At 43.8% G+C, this 17,219-nt stretch overlaps 1 protein-coding gene across 2 annotated transcripts in view; it reads right to left on the reverse strand.

The window, feature by feature from the left end:
* The window catches only part of NPSR1 (neuropeptide S receptor 1), a 914,796-nt gene that overhangs the window by 718,650 nt on the left and 178,927 nt on the right, over window positions 1–17,219 (reverse strand). The gene's annotated exons all lie outside the window — the stretch shown is intronic.

The raw sequence follows: 17,219 nt of genomic DNA on the forward strand, positions 1-17,219 counted from the left end.
GCCATCAGGCTTAAGGTTCATCAGTATTGATCGGATCGTCTCAGAATTAAACGGTTGTAATATAAGCCTACTACTTGCCCAAAAAGAGGCAAGGTGGATCTGAACTTTGTGCACTCTCCAACCTCTGGGTCTCAACGAAACTGTCAATTATGTATCTTTTCTCTGATGATTCCATTCCTGTTTTCCCTATCACATGCTTTTACATTGTTTTATTAACTTCTTTTATTTCTTTTTCCTAGTTACTGTATCTATGACCAAACATCCACTCTCATACAATACCATTACCATGTGACTATTTTTTATCTCCTGGAGGGATTTACTTATTATAATCGAATTTTGGTAATCTCGAACCATCTCAGTGGTGACCACCACTTTACCCTGTTAACGTCACAGGGATAAATAGCATGTGGATTGGGCTAGCTCTGCAACTAAATGGTGCTAGCTGCACACACAAATGAAGCAGATGCTGAGCCAAGAGAAAGAGCTCTTTGATACTAGATACTATACCCTGTCGCTTTCTCCGAGAAGTATAGCATAAGGGTATGTGCACACGTTCAGGATTTCTTGCAGAAATTTCCTGAAGAAAACCGGAAATTTTCTGCAAGAAATCCGCATTTTTTTTTTTGCGTTTTTTTTCCGTTTTTTTCGCGTTTTTTTAGCATTCTGCAAGCGTAATTAGCTTGCAGAATGCTAAAGTTTTCCAAGCGATCTGTAGCATCGCTTGGAAAACTGACTGACAGGTTGGTCACACTTGTCAAACATAGCGTTTGACAAGTGTGACCAACTTTTTACTATAGATGCAGCTTATGCCGCATCTATAGTAAAAGATAGAATGTTTAAAAATAATAAAAAAAATAAAAAAAATGCTTATACTCACCCAGACATCTCCTCACCGGCGTCCGGCTCCTCTTCCTATAGCTGGTCTGTGCGCACAGGACCTTCCGTGACATCACGGTCACGTGAGCGGTCACATGACCGCTCACGACCAATCACAGGACAGTGACGTCATCGGCAGGTCTTTCGCCGCACACCAGCTACAGGAACCGAACGGCAGCGTGCAGTGGAGGCGGGAAGACATCGAGGGTGAGTATAGGACTGTTTTTTATTTTATTTCTTATTTTTTGACCACTTATATGGTGCCCAGTGCGTGGAGGAGAGTCTCCTCTCCTCCACCCTGGGTACCAACCGCACATAATCTGCTTACTTCCCGCATGGTGTGCACAGCCCCGTGCGGGAAGTAAGCAGATCAATGGACCCCTAGGTGTGCGGAATCCCCTGCAATTCCGCATTTTAATGAACATGTTGCTTTTTTTTCCGCGATGCGATTTTTTCGCGGAAAAAAAGGCTACATTTGCACAAAAAATGCGGAATACACTTCAAATAATAGGAGGCATATGTAAGCGTTTTTTTCGCGTTTTTATCACGTTTTTATAGCGAAAAAACGCGAAAAAAACGCGAAAAATACTGAACGTGTGCACATGGCCTAAGGGTTGAGCTTGCTCTGTAACTGAACTGTGCCAAACACACATATGTACAAAACAGATGCTAAGCCAAGTGGCTAGTTACCTCAGTCCTGACACTACAGAACCTGTGCTTGACCGGCACCCTAAGCGTGTAGCAGACTAGAGACTCAGGCATTGAGCCAAGGGTGTAAAACCACATAAGTTTGCCACCTGCCTGCCAATGTGTACAGTCTCTGAGCAAAGACACCCAGGCAGAGTGGTAGAGTAGCCACCCACACACACCAAACATAAATGACACTAGCGTGCCCGCGTGGACCGCCGAGAGCCTTTTATATGCTAAGCTCCACCCCAAACACTTATGCCCAGTCGGCTGAGACATCATCTGTGGGGCAATTCTGGCCTGCCACATCATCAGAGCTGCTACCGTCCGACCACCAATAAGAAGCCGCAACATCACGGACATCCTCGATAAGGTGATCTCTGGACTTAGACTCCAGAGCGCAAGTCTGCACCTGCATATCATTGGTTACCATAGACTTGACTGGAGAGCTAGCATTAACCAAACATATACGATGAGCCTGAGCAAGATGCTGTGACCGATGTCTATGCTGAGCAGCAATCGCAGTAGCCAGACCTGAAGGAGAGACCTCAGAAGCAGATGATGCTTGGCATCTATCCTGCCCAGTGGGAGAATCCCGACGCCTAACACCCTTTTTGTGTCCCGTCATTTGGTTCAGCTGATTTTTATGTATTTATTCATTTTCTTTATCTTTTCAATAAAAATTTGCATTTTTATTATACTTTTCGTTATGCTCTATTTTTGCACCATTTTCTCTATATGATTTAGTTGTAAAGGTTATTAGATTGCCTTATTTCACAATCTTCAAGAGTAATATAAACCTGATTAAAAAGAGTCGCTAGAGGATAGTTTGGAAGTCCCCCACACACTGATAGCTGCATTATCTTGTTTGACAATATAACAATCTATGCACAGTAGCATGTTTTTCAGATAATATTTGCCGCTCACTGATATGAAGAATTTCAGGAGTGTCTGTTGGAGCCGCAATAGGCTGAAACTCTACAAAAAGAGATTTCTCAATAGTTGTTTGGGTTGGTGGGATTTCAAAAATATCCAGTTCAGGTTTGGTGCACTCTTTAGAACCATTGTGTACAAATGTTGTTCACAGAGCATCTTACTCTTTTCTTATGGTGTTGTCTCTTGGACATTGTTTTTATGAGTATTGGTGACTGTGTGTGGCGCACTCGCTTCTTTCATTTTTGTTGCTTTTCAACAAAATAAATTATGCCTGATCCCTTCTGCAGTGGTCTTTTTATCCTATTAATAATGACTGATTAGAAGGCTGTGACTGCATCTTTAGCAATTTGTGGTTTTACAAATTCTATGCTATGCTTTTTCTGAAAAGTAGGACAGCTCTTCTAAAAAGACCTCTAAATATTCTGGCAGTTCCACACCTTCATGTACATTCATTGTTGCAAAATGCCTCTAAATCACGACCCGAATGTGCATTGTAGTATCTGGCAAAAATGGTAGAGTCATCATGCTCCTTTTATGGCATCATTTTAATCACACAATACTTTTTCCTTACTTGAATTTAACAATGGTTTCTTTGTCTGATTGTCACAAACTCAAAATCTTGTTTGCGTAAAGGTAGGTAATTGTGTACTACAGACTGATAATTTCATCACTATTGCCACTTACCGCAATAGTTCTCAGAAGTCGGACATAGCTGTTCCCCAGAAGCTGATGCCGTATTATATCTGTGTACACAAATAATGTATAAAATCTAGCTTTTCTATCTGTATACAAGCTTTTGTATCTGTATAAGTATTCTTATTCTATCTCAGTCTGTTATCTACAGAGGACTCGATATAGGTTTTGTAGGCCTTTAATATGAGACAGTTGTTGACCTGGTGCAAATTGTATCATCTACGAATCCAATATGCTAACACTTATCTTTACCTCATATCATAGTTTAAGCCCTCACTTGATATTTTCAAATGATCAATACATCCATTAATGGCTGAGATCACTGACGGATGAATAAAATTCTAACTTTACAAAATACTTCTTCAACACGTCCCTTTGTTTGATAAAATAATTTCTGTCAAAGGTATTCCAGGTATGAGGATACAGAATTTTTGTGACTGCACCTTCAGAGTCCAGAAAAGTGAACAGGTTTGGCTTATATAGTTGTATAAGTTGAAACTGCATTTTCTTAGATTATTTTGGAAGAGGCATTGCTCGCTAATGTTATATTAAATGATCTCCCCTCCATGTACACATTCATCAGCTGGTTTTCTTTAATCCAAGTGATAAATTTTGTCGGATACCCAAACGATTTGACAAAGTAAAATAATTTACCCCTAACATATTTAGTTCTTACAATTGTTTCTACTCTGTAGACCTGATTTTCATTCATCTGTATTTTTTGTATCTCTTCTTTATAAAAAGAACCCTCTACATGGTCGCCTCTCAAATCAACAATTTTATAGAGAGGTTTTTGGTATTTGGTGTTGATACCCCTAATTATACAAATGTAATTGGTATATGTTTATAACCCTTAGTCAAAGGGCCATTATATCACAAGGCTCTCACATGATCACACATTTTTAAAGAAAGCTTAATAGTCATGCTAGAACTGTAAATATTTATCCAGATTTATAGTGAGTTACATTTTGTCAGTATGATAAGAATGTTGTAGCTATACACCAGATGGGGCAAAAAGTCAATATACCTAAAACTGTTCTGCTTTACAACATTTGCATATTTCATGTACACTTAAATAGTTCCACCAAGTTGGCCTTTACTGTGTTGTTCATAAACAAATTATATATATGATCTATTTTACAAAACCACTTTCTAGCTTTATTCATAAATTCTCTGCCACGATCTGTCTGTAATTTCTGTGGTATGTGTTGATCATTTTCAAATATTAATTGAAATGAACAGCCTACAAATGATCCAGTCTTGTTTGAGAAGGCCACACACCACGCAAATTTTGACAGCACATCAATAACTGTAAGGACATATTTAATATCATCATTTTTTCGTGAATATTCAATCATACTGACAAGATCGACCTGCCACTGCACATCAATTTCTGACATAATAATTGTGTCAAAAATCTTTTTCTCATAGGCTTATGTAAGGTATAGACATCGTGACTAGCAAGACACCCAATCAGATCAGGCTTTTTAATGTCATGTATTCTAGCTTCTCAGTATAAATTTTCTTTTCAATGCCACAGAAAGAACTGGCAGCTTTAGGTTTGAATTACTGCTTCTGTAATATTTTTTTGATGTGTTTAGGCATCATGATAACATAAAAAAAACCTGGCCAGATTGTTCAGCTGTCTTTAGCAGAAATACATCTGTATAAATAATATTATAATTGTTTTTCGAAAATAAATATATTATGCTAGTTTTAATAAATACATTCACCTTTGTGAAGGGGTGTAACGGGGTGTGTTTGAGGGTGTGAACAGAGAACAGAAGGCATTTTTTCTCGCAAAATTCTTTAATTTGGTGGACCCCAGTGGATTCACAAACATATAACATAACGTGTTAAAAACCAAGAATAAAGACAGTGAAAACATCAGTCGTCTAAAAGTATTACCGTATTTTTTGGACCATAAGACGCACTTTTTTCCTCCAAATTTGGGAGGAAAGTGTGGGTGTGTCTTACGGTCCGGATGTACCATGTGGGGAGGGGGCAGCGCGAGTGGGATCCACTGTGATTCCACTCACAGGAGGCAGAAAAATATCCCTGCTGCCCAGTTGCAGCGCTGAGGAAACCCGATCCCGATGATTAAAGTGCAGTGAATATTCATTAGCCGCTTTCCCGCCTACCTGTCAGCTGAGCAGTGAGCGGGGAGCAGCCATTGAATAGTCCTTCACTTAAGCAGTGACACACATGGTTTCCTCAGTGCTGGATTCCTGCAGCAACTGGGGAGATCTATGTCCAGTGGAGGAAGGGGGCAGCAACAGGGGCAGGGGGAGAATAGATCGCCGCATACCTGCCTGGCTGTGCTGGATGCTGGTGCCAAAAAACAGCAGCCATGGGTTCTTCTGAGCATCTGCCTAGCAGTCTGAAAATGAAAATGGTGGGGGCCAGCAAAACAAGAGAAGGCTGTAAGCAGATAGCACAGCGTTTTCAAGTTGCCCTTTCCTAAGTTCAAAATGTAATTAAGAAATTTCAGTTTACAGGAACAGTGGAGGTCAAGATAAGGTCTGGAAAATGAAGCAAAATTTCAGTGAGACCTGCCCGTAGTATTGCTAGAAAGGAAAATCATAAGCACTGCTTGACTGCAAGAGACCTTCAGAAAGTTTTAGCAGGGTCTGGAGTTCTGGCACATTGTTCTACTGTTCAGAGACACCTGCACAAATATAACCTTCATGAGAGTCATCAGAAGAAAACCTCTCCTGCATTCTCACCGTAAAATTTAGTCAAAAATATGCAAAAAAATCTAAACATTCATTGTGGAAACAAGTCCTGTGGACCAATGAAGTTAAAATATAACTCTTTGGCCACAATGATCAAAGGTATGTGTGGAGAAAAAAGAACACAGTATTTCAGAAAAAAGAACATCTCGCCAACCATTAAGCATGGGAGTGGATCAATCATGTTTTGGAGTTGTCTTGAAGCCAATGGGATGAGGAATATTTCACAGGTAGAGGGAAGAATGGATTCAATGAAATTTCAACAAATTCTTGATGCAAATATGTAAAAAAGCTGAATTTGAAAAGAGCATGGCTTCTACAAATGGATGATGATCCTAAACACATGTCAAAATCCACAATAGACTACTTGACTACTACATCACTGAAAATCTGTCGCTAGACCTCAAAATAGCAGTGCATGCAAGACGACCCAGGAATCACACAGAACTGCAAGAATTTTTCAAGGAAGAATGGAAAAAAATCCCTCAAACAAGAATTGAAAGACCCTTGTATGGCTACAAAAAGCGTTTGCAAGCTATAATTGTTTTAAAAGGGGGACTACTAAGTATTAACCATGCAGGATGCCTAAATTTTTGCATGAGCCCATTTTCCTTTTTGTAATTTTTAAAATGTAAAAATGAAAAAAATATATATATATTTTACAAAAATACAAAGAAAATGTGTCATCTTAAACTTTAGGCCTTTTAGAGAAGATTTAATCTTCAACATGCTTAACTGTTCACAACATCAGTAATTTTGACCAGGGGTGCCCAAACTTTTAAATGCCACTGTATAAAGTTTTCATTTTTAAGCCAATGAAGCTGTGTCAAGGCTTATTTTCTGTGGGGTGAAACAATATTTTACTAATCCCATTTTGAGATACATGTGACTTTTTGATCTCTTGTTACAGCTTTTTTGTGCATCTTTGGCATTCTTGAATATTTAGTTCATGGATACATACAGGTTCTTCTCACAAAGTTAGACTATCATCAAAAAGTTAAATTTTCTACCACACTTTTTTCTTCCATTCAACAGCCAGCTTCTTTAGCAATGACCTTTTGTGGCTTACCTTCCTTGTGTAGTGTGTCAATGAATGCCTTCTGGACATCTGTCAAGTCAGCAGTCTTCCCCATGATTGTAGAGCCTACTGAAAAAGATTTATGGACCTTTTTAAATGCTCAGGAAGCCTTTGCAGGTGTTTTTTTGGAATTATTCTAATTTACTGAGATAATGACTTTTGGTTTTCATTAGCTGTAAGTTGTGTTGATCGATACCTTCCGATATTCAAAAGTATCGGTATCGGATTGGATCGGCCGATATCCAAAAAATATCGGATATCGCCGATACCGATACCCGATACCAATACAAGTCAATGGGACACAAATATCGGAAGCTATCCTGGATGGTTCCCAGGGTCTGAAGGAGAGGAAACTCTCCTTCAGGCCCTGGGATCCATATTCATGTAAAAAATAAAGAATAAAAATAAAAAATATGGATATACTCACCCCTCCGACGGACCCTGGACCTCAGCGGTGCAAGCGTCTGCCTCCGTTCCTAAGAATGCAGTGAGTGAAGGACCTTCGATGACGTCGCAGTCATGCGCCGGTCACGCGAACAATCACAAGACCGCGACGTCATCGCAGGTCCTACACTTACTGCATTCTTAGGAACGGAGGCTGCCAGTTGCACCGCTGAGAGCCAGGGGCCGTTGGAGGGGTGAGTATATCCATATTTTTTATTTTTATTCTTTATTTTTAACATGAATATGGATCCCAGGGCCTGAAGGAGAGTCTCCTCTCCTCCAGACCCTGGGAACCATACGCACCGCACACGCCTGGGAACTTATAGGAACTTCCGATTCCGATTTCCGATATCACAAAAATATCGGAACTCGGTATCAAAATTCCAATACAGCGAATATCGGCCGATACCCGATATTTGCAGTATCGGAGTGCTCAACACTAGCTGTAAGCCATAATCATCAACATTAACAGAAACACTTGAAATAGATCACTCTGTTTGTATTGACGATATAATATATGAGTTTCACTTTTTGTATTGAAGAACTGAACTAAATAAACTTTTTGATGATATTCTAGTTTTGTGAGAAGCACCTGTAAGTGTTTTTTTAATGTCTTCATTTTAAATGGGGGAAAAGGTGGGTGATTTGAACTTTTAGTTTTTTATTTTTTCCTTTTGTTTTTACTTTGCACTGTTAGCTCCCTTAGGCAACTGGAAGATGCGATCGTCCAATCATTTGTGCTATATACAGTGATGAGACGGTATCGCTGCATATAGCAAAAATCATGGTCTCCTTTGAATCCCAGACACAGGCAGCTCCATAATGACAGGCACAGTGGTCGTCAGCTAACCCCCGGCTGTCATGACATTCCATGGGCAGCCACATTCTTTTACCTAAATGTCATGAATGAAAAAAAAATGTTCATTTACTCTACACTCAGTACTGAAGAATTCAAGGCTGTGAACTTACTACAACAAGCTAATGGAGGTATAAGAACACTTTCTCTAACCCTAATTTGAGTTGTGCAGTAAAGATGCAGCGCTTTACAGCAAAACAAAGCAGAAAGCTCTATCCGAAAACTCCAGTGCAAAAATATAAATGCTATTCAAGGTAAAACACTATAGAGCCATTACCATCATGGTTCAGATTATTTCCATGAATAACCCAATAAAAGCAAGTTGTGAAGTGCAATTGATCAACTCGCTGCCAGTAAGCACCCTATCTTAAATCCGAACAATATACGGTGTGTCACTCTGCACAGCAGACAAATACATCTCTTGGAGGTTCATCCAATAATGTTAGTGGTGTAAACCGTCTAAAGAGGTGATCTCTTTCAGGTTATGATGCAAGTTAAAAGCAAAAGAAAACTCAAGATACAGAACTTTATCCCAGCTACTAGATGTAGCTTTATCCTAGCTACAATATCAAACTTTATCCTAGCTGTGCTGGATGGGCTGGGGAAGACTTAGCTTTTCACTAGCTGATTCGTTGGTATATACAATACAAAAGCATTGTTAACCAAATTAATTTTTGTTTGGTAGTTTTGAGAAATTATTATCATCACAGACAACACGTAACAAATATGCAGAGCTACATTCACTCAGAAAACTGTATGTGGATGCACATGTGGCACCTGGTCAGTTATGTCTTACAGAAAATATCTAAAATACCACTGCAGGCATATAACAGAGCTGAAGTTATAAAATGAGATGTTAAATTGATGAGTAATGCTAAGCACTTATTATCAGCTAAGAGGCGGCAGGCAAGAGGCCTCTCGTACCACAGAAATGAAACACGATCCACAGATATGAGTGTTTACCTGAGATAGCCCTGAAGATGATGACAACAATGTGTTACAAATTTCCCAAAGCAGTTCAGTTCTTGAATCACATGCTGAAAATGTTGGTGATCTTGCTGTTAGTAATGATGTACGAGGGGGCCGCTGTTCATACATTACTGTTTCAACATTTCTATTACCATCAAAGACATCTCTTCAATTTCAATGCCCACAAGCATATTGATCATTTCAAATTTGTTAATTTACAGCGTTGACATTCATTTGTAAGTGCCCTTAATGCCGTGTATGTTGATATCAAGTAATTTCTGGACGACTGAATCATCAGACACATTGAGTCTGGTGACTTTACACAGTGGAGACTTGAAAGATGGGACACTACAGATCCCATTTTCACTTCAATACGAACTCGGGATGATTTTAATTCTGAATTATTTTTAAATGCCGCTGCTTGAACATTACAAAAAATGCTGAATGTTTAGCATCCAATTCACAGAAAATAGCAGTTTCAATTATTAAAGGGAACTTGTCAGTCCCAAAATCGAAGGTGAGCTAAGCCCACCAGCATCAGGAGCTTATCTACAGCATTCTGTAATGCTGTAGATAAGCCCCCGATGCATCCTGAAAGATGAGAAAAAGAGGTTAGATTATACTCACCCAAGGGCGGTCCCCTGCGGTCCGGTCCGATGTGCATCGCGGTCCGGTCTGGGGCCTCCCATCTTCTTACGATGACGTCCTCTTCTTGTATTCATGCTTCGGCTCCGGCGCAGGTGTATTTTGTCTGCCCTGTTGAGGGCAGAGCAAAGTACTGCAGTGCGCAGGTGCCGGGAAAGGTCAGAGAGGCCCGGCGCCTGTGAATGGGGCAAATATAGACAAGTGCAATAAACATGAGTAAAACAAGGCACACACAAGTACAGGAGGAGAGAGGACCCTGCCCACGAGGGCTCACAGTCTAATCAAAAATAAAACAATAAAAAAATCAAACCTACTCAAATATTTGGTATTGCCGCATTCAGAATTGCCCAATCTATCAATAAAAAAAGGATTAACCTGATTGCTAAATTGGATAGCGAGAAAAAAAATCAAAAACGCCAGAATTACGTTTTTTTGGTCGCCACGACACTGCATTAAAATACAATAACAGGCGATCAAAAATGTATCCGCACAAATGTGGTATCATTAAAAACGTCTGCTCAGCATACAAAATGAAAGCCCTCACCCAACCCAAGATCACAAAAAATGGAGACGCTACAGGTAACGCAAAATTGTGCTTTTCTTTTTTCTTTTTTTTTTTAGCAAGCTTTGGAAATTTTTTCACCACCTAGATAAAAGAGAACATAGCAATGTTTGGTGTCCATGAACTCATAATGACTTGGAGAATCATAATGGCCAGTCAGTTTTAGCATTTAGTGAACCTAGCAAAAAAGCCAAAAAACAAGTGTGGGAATGCAATTTTTTTGCAATTTTACTGCACTTGGAATTTTTTATCCGTTTTTGAGTACATGACATGGTAAAACCCAAAATAAGCCTTCATGTGGCAATATTGATGGAAAAATAAAAAAGCTATAGCTCTGGAAAGAAGGGGAGCAAAAAACAAAAACAAAAAAGTGAAAAAAGCTCAGGGAGTTAAGGGATTAATACACTTTGATAGGGGTGGGACACCTGTCTGAGTTTGACGATCCAAATGAATGTTTTACTATTGCTGAGAATAAGGCAATATTTGCCTCACAGATTTCAAGCTGTCTAGTCCACCGCTGTCTGCTTCTGACTGCAGCAATGACATCCCATTGCAAAAATGTCAGAGCGTTGGATCCAGTCACTGGTTGCATTAATGTTCCAATACAACCATTGATTGTTTGTATCATTTTAGAGAAAAATACATGTCTCCAGACTCATACTGTTAGGGGTCGAGTTCCCGTCTCTGCACAGGGGGAATCTCGGGCCATCTCCGCTGCGGTCTCCCATTCTTCTCCTGCTGCAGTAGAGTCTGCTCAGCGGAGACATCGGTCCCAGCGTCTTGCTCAGTCTGACTCTGTACAGAGAGTTGCTGCTGCTTTTCCTGCTTCTGCCATTGAAGTCAGTGCTGGGCAGCAGCGAGCAGACGGTGGGACTAAGTTCTGCTTTTCTCGTTCTGAGCATGCCCAGAGTAAGATCTCTCAGTGGAGAGATGGCCATGCGCTAGTATTGCTTTCATTTATGTACTTTGCGTCAGTGTGGTCTTTTATGAGTGTGTTCAGGGACCCGGCTGAAATAAGCCCCTAGAATGCTGGCACCTCCAGCGAGGAGTTTGTATGCTTGTGTGTTCAGGGACCTGGCCGAAATAAGCCCCTAGAAGGCTGGCACCTCCGGCGAGGAGTTTCGTGTGCATGCAAGACCACTGACTGTTCTTGTTTGGACAGTTAGCCTGTGCCTCTGTGGTGTCTAACAGGGCGCAGTGCTTTGAGTTCACGGCTGCTCTGTGAAGTAACAGAGTTAGCTAACTCCGCCATTTAGTTCTGCTATTTGCTAGCAGCAGGTTCTCCTGCACGGTGGACCCCGGGCTGCGAACGCATCTATCCTAATAAAATATATACATTCATTAGGTGCGTTCTGCTAGCCCTAACCTAACATAATACTAGCGCAAGGGTCTGGCTAGTAAATGGCGGACATACAGCAATCTTTGCGGTATATCCAGCAGCTGGAGGGTAGGTTGGCGGCTCACGAGAGCTCAACCTCAGCTGTGGATATTTCCGCAGTTGCTGTACAGGCTGCTAGCGTGGCTGCAGCAACTTTGTCCACTACCACCCCTGTTCTGACATTTTCGCGCCTCCCGCTCCCAGAAAAATTTTCAGGAGAAAGCAGATCTTGTAGGGGATTCATGAGTCAGTGATCTATTCACTTTGAGCTTCTGGCTGCACGTTTTCCCAGAGAGCGGGCTAAGGTGAGATTTATTGTGTCCCTCTTGTCAGACAGGGCGTTGGAATGGGCTATGCCGCTGTGGGAGCGTGGCGATCATGTGGTGCAGAGTGCTCTGTTGTTTCTGAGCACTCTGAAACAGGTCTTCCTAGGACCTCAAGTTACACATGATACGGCGCTCCAACTGCTGGCATTAACTCAGGGTGAGTCCTTGGTCAGCCAATTTGCCATCCATTTCCGAACTTTAGCTTAAGAGCTGGAGTGGTCAGATAAAGCCCTTATCCCCATATTTTGGAGGGGGCTGGCTGATCACGTTAAGGATGCTCTGGCCACTAGGGAGATTCCAGCCACACTGGAGGAGTTAATAACTGTCTCTACCCGTATTGACCTCCGTTTTCATGAGCGGAGGTTAGAGCGAGCCCAGTGTAGGCAGAGGTTTCGGCTGGCTCCTACCTTCGCCAGACCTCTGGAATCTCTGGTCCTGGTTCCTGAGTCACATTAGGCCAGGGAGGTGTCACGAGCGGATTCTAAGTCCCGGACAGCTTGGGCATCCAAGGTCTGTCATGTTTGCCAGCAGTCTGGACATCTTGCCACCAGATGTTCCCAGCGGTCGAGGAGACGTCAGCCTCTAGCGGTAGTCGGTGGAGGTACTCTAGATACGGCGACGTTTGCCTCAAAATTGTCCTTTAAGGGGACAATTATTATTGGCTCATCTTCCCACTCAGTAGAGCTCTGCATGGATTCTGGGGCAGAGGGCAATTTCATGTCTTCCGCCTTTGCCCAACGTCAAACAATACCCCTGGTTATGCTAGCGCAACCAGTTACGGTACGAGTGGTGAATGGGTCGACACTGCCTTCACAGATAACTCACCAGACCATTCCTTTTTCTCTATCCATGTTGCCATCCCATCAGGAGACAATATCTCTGCTCGTCATACCTGAGGGTATTGATGAGGTCCTGTTGGGGATACCTTGGTTACGGTACCACTCTCCACATATCGAGTGGTCTTCAGGCAGAATTTTGGGATGGGGTGAGTCTTGTGAGGGTAGGTGTCAAAGAGAGTGCGTTCAGGTTGCTACTACAGAGGTACCCGCAGATCTATCCTCTCTCCCCAAGCAATACTGGTCTCATGCGGACATGTTCTCCAAAAAGGCGGCAGAGACCCTTCCGCCTCTCCGCCCCTATGACTGTCCTATTGATCTCTTGCCTGGTGCTGAGCCTCCCCGGGGTCGAGTTTATCAGTTGTCTCTCCCGGAGACGGAGGCTATGTCTCTGTACATCCAATAAAATCTGGCAAGAGGGTTCATCAGGAAGCCAGTGTCGCCTGCTGGGGCTGGGTTCTTCTTTGTTCAGAAAGAGAATGGGGAACTGCGTCCATGTATAGACTACAGGGGTCTTAACGCCATCACCGTTAAGAACAAATACCCATTACCCCTGATATCTGAGCTTTTTGATAGGCTACGGGGAGCAAGGGTATTTACAAAATTAGATCTGCGGGGTGCTTACAACCTGATTCGCATCCGTGAGGGGGACGAATGGAAGACGGCTTTTAACACCAGGGATGGGCACTATGAGTATCTGGTGATGCCCTTCGGGCTCTGTAATGCCCCAGCCGTTTTCCAAGACTTTGTGAACGACATCTTCCGAGATATGCTCACCACCTCAGTTGTAGTCTATCTGGATGATATTCTCATCTACTCTCCAGATATCGACTCCCATCGGAGAGATGTTCGCAAAGTCTTTGACCTCTTACGGGCAAACTCCCTCTACGCCAAGTTGGAGAAGTGTGTGTTTGAGCAGGAATCCTTGCCATTTCTTGGTTATATTATCTCTGCCCAGGGTTTGGCTATGGATCCTGCCAAGCTACAGGCTGTGATGGACTGGCAGGAACCCCATTCTCTTAAAGCGGTGCAGCGCTTTATGGGGTTCCTTAACTACTATCGACAGTTCATTCCACACTTCTCAACGTTGGTAGCTCCCTTGGTTGCCCTTACCAAGAAGGGAGCAAATCCCAAATTGTGGTCTGAGGAGGTCTCCAAGGCCTTTAATTCCATAAAGTCACACTGCGCCAGCGCTCCCATTCTACATCGCCCCGATGTAGAAAAACCATTTATCATGGAGGTGGATGCCTCATCTGTTGGTGCTGGAGCAGTCCTCTTCCAAAAGGATGCTCAAGGTCGGAAGCATCCTTGCTTCTTCTTTTCAAAGACCTTCTCACCAGCAAAAAGGAATTATTCCATCGGGGACAGGGAGTTGCTGTCCATGAAGTTGGCCTTCTCGGAGTGGAGACATCTCTTGGAGGGAGCTCATTTTCCTTTCCAAGTCTTCACAGACCATAAAAATTTGGTGTACCTACAGACAGCCCAGTGGTTAAATTCTCGCCAGGCTAGATGGTCCTTGTTCTTCTCCCGGTTCCATTTCACCCTCCATTTTCTTTCTGGGGAGAAGAACATTCGTGCCAACGCCCTCTCTCGTTCCATTGTGTCATCTGTGAAGGAGGAAGAGGAGCCTTGGCTTATTGTCCCCACTGAGAGCCTGAGAACTGTAGCTCCAGTTTCACTGGAGTCTGCGCCTCCGGGCAAGACTTTTGTACCATCCAATTTGCGACAGGAGGTTCTCTCGTGGGCTCATTCGTCCAGGGTGGGTGGACATTTTGGGACAAAAAGGACATCTGAGCTGTTGGCGAGGACATATTGGTGGCCACATATGGTCCGTGATGTCAGGGATTATATTCAGGCGTGTGTCTCCTGTGCCAAAAATAAGTCTCCTCGATAACGGCCAGCTGGGTTACTCTATCCATTGCCGGTGGCAGACAGGCCCTGGGAGATGGTCTGGATGGACTTTGTGGTGGGTTTGCCCAAGTCTCGGGGCTGTACCATCATTTGGGTTATCACTGATCACTTCTCCAAAATGGTGCATTTGGTGTCGCTTCCGCGCTTCCGCGGTTACCTTCAGCACCGGCCTTGGCAGCGTTGTTCATAAAGCACATCTTTCGCCTACACGGTATGCCAGACAAGATTGTCAGTGACCGGGGTCCCCAGTTTGCATCTCGGTTCTGGAGAGAGCTTTGTCGTCTTCTCAGCATTGAGTTAAATCTCTCTTCCGCATATCATCCCAAGACGAATGGATTGGTAGAGAGGGCCAATCAGACCTTGGTCACATATCTGCGACATTTTGTCTCAGCCAGGCAGGATGACTGGGCATCCTTGCTACCTTGGGCAGAGTTTGCGCTATACAATGCGGTTGCCGACTCCACTGGAGAAACCCCATTCCTCCTCAACTATGGTCAGCATCCGCGGGTACCTGTGCCTATGCCCGTGTCTTCTGCCTACTCCAGGGTGGCAGACTGGGCTGTGGAAGCACGGGATATTTGGGACCACACTCAGGATGCCATTCAGGCCTCCAAGGAGAGAATGAGGTCCTCCACCGATGCACATCGGCGCCCCACTCCAACCTTTGCTCCTGGCGACTTAGTGTGGCTCTCCGCCCGTAACATCAGGCTGCGAGTTGAGTCCACTAAGTTTGCACCTCGCTACTTGGGTCCTTTCAAGGTCCTCGAACAGGTTAACCCTGTGGTCTATTGTTTAGCCCTTCCGCCACGCCTGGGTATCACCGACACCTTTCATGTGTCCCTCTTGAAACCTGTATACATGTCCCGGTTTTCCGAGTCATCTGACGGGACATCGGATTCATCTACGGACGATTACGAGGTGAACGCTATTTTGGGGTACAAGGTGGTTCGTGGCAAAAAATTTTATTTGGTGGACTGGAAGGGTTACGGTCCTGAGAGCCTGCTGAGCGCATTTGGGCTCCGCAGCTCATTGCTGCCTTCGAGCGTAGCGAGGCCCAAGGAGGGGGGGGCCATGTTAGGGGTCGAGTTCCAATCTCTGCACAGGGGGAATCTTGGGCCATCTCTGCTGCGGTCTCCCATTCTTCTCCTGCCGCAGTGGAGTCTGCTCAGCGGAGACGTCGGTCCCAGCGTCTTGCTCAGTCTGACTCTGTACAGAGAGTTGCTGCTGCTTTTCCTGCTTCTGCCATTGAAGTCAGTGCTGGGCAGCAGCGAGCAGATGCTTCTGGGACTAAGTCCTGCTTTTCTTGTTCTGAGCATGCCCAGAGTAAGATATCTCAGTGGAGATCGAGGGTCACATGATCAGACACTGAAGCTAAGGTCCTGTAGGTGCTCACGCTCTGTGGCAGCCTCTTATCGGTCCTTCTTGGTAGGTCCTGTACGTGCTGCAACTATTTAAGGCTTGCATGGCCGCATGGCCATGCGCTAGTATTGCTTTCATTTATGTACTTTGCGCCAGTGTGGTCTTTTATGAGTGTGTTCAGGGACCCGGCTGAAATAAGCCCCTAGAATGCTGGCACCTCCAGCGAGGAGTTTGTATGCTTGTGTGTTCAGGGACCTGGCCGAAATAAGCCCCTAGAATGCTGGCACCTCCGGCGAGGAGTTTCGTGTGCATGCAAGACCACTGACTGTTCTTGTTTGGACAGTTAGCCTGTGCCTCTGTGGTGTCTACGGCTACGTTCACATTAGCGTTTGGCTAATGTGCGTCGGGTTTGCGTCGGCGACGCAGCGGTGACGCATGCGTCATGCGCCCCCTATACTTAACATGGGGGACGCATGCGTTTTTTTTTGTTGCGTTGTGCCACACATGCGTCTTTTTTGCCGCAAGCGTCGGACCAAGAAAACGCAACAAGTTTCATTTTTCTTGCGTCCGATTTTCGGCAAAAACCGACGCATGCGTCGCAAAACGCAGCGTTTTTGCGTGCGTTTTGCCGCGTTTTTGCGTGCGTTGTGCGTTGCGTCGCCGACGCAGCGGCGCACAACGCTAGTGTGAACGTAGCCTAACAGGGCGCAGTGCTTTGAGTTCACGGCTGCTCTGTGAAGTAACAGAGTTAGCTAACACTGCCATTTAGTTCCACTATTTGCTAGCAGCAGGTTCTCCTGCACGGTGGACCCCGGGCTGCGAACGCATCTATCCTAATAAAATATATACATTCATTAGGTGCGTTCCGCTAGCCCTAACCTAACACATACTTTGCTGAAATCATGTCTGTTGCACAGTACAATGCTTATTA

Source organism: Ranitomeya variabilis, chromosome 6, assembly GCF_051348905.1.
Source record: "Ranitomeya variabilis isolate aRanVar5 chromosome 6, aRanVar5.hap1, whole genome shotgun sequence".
In the NCBI taxonomy this organism is placed as follows: domain Eukaryota; kingdom Metazoa; phylum Chordata; class Amphibia; order Anura; family Dendrobatidae; genus Ranitomeya; species Ranitomeya variabilis.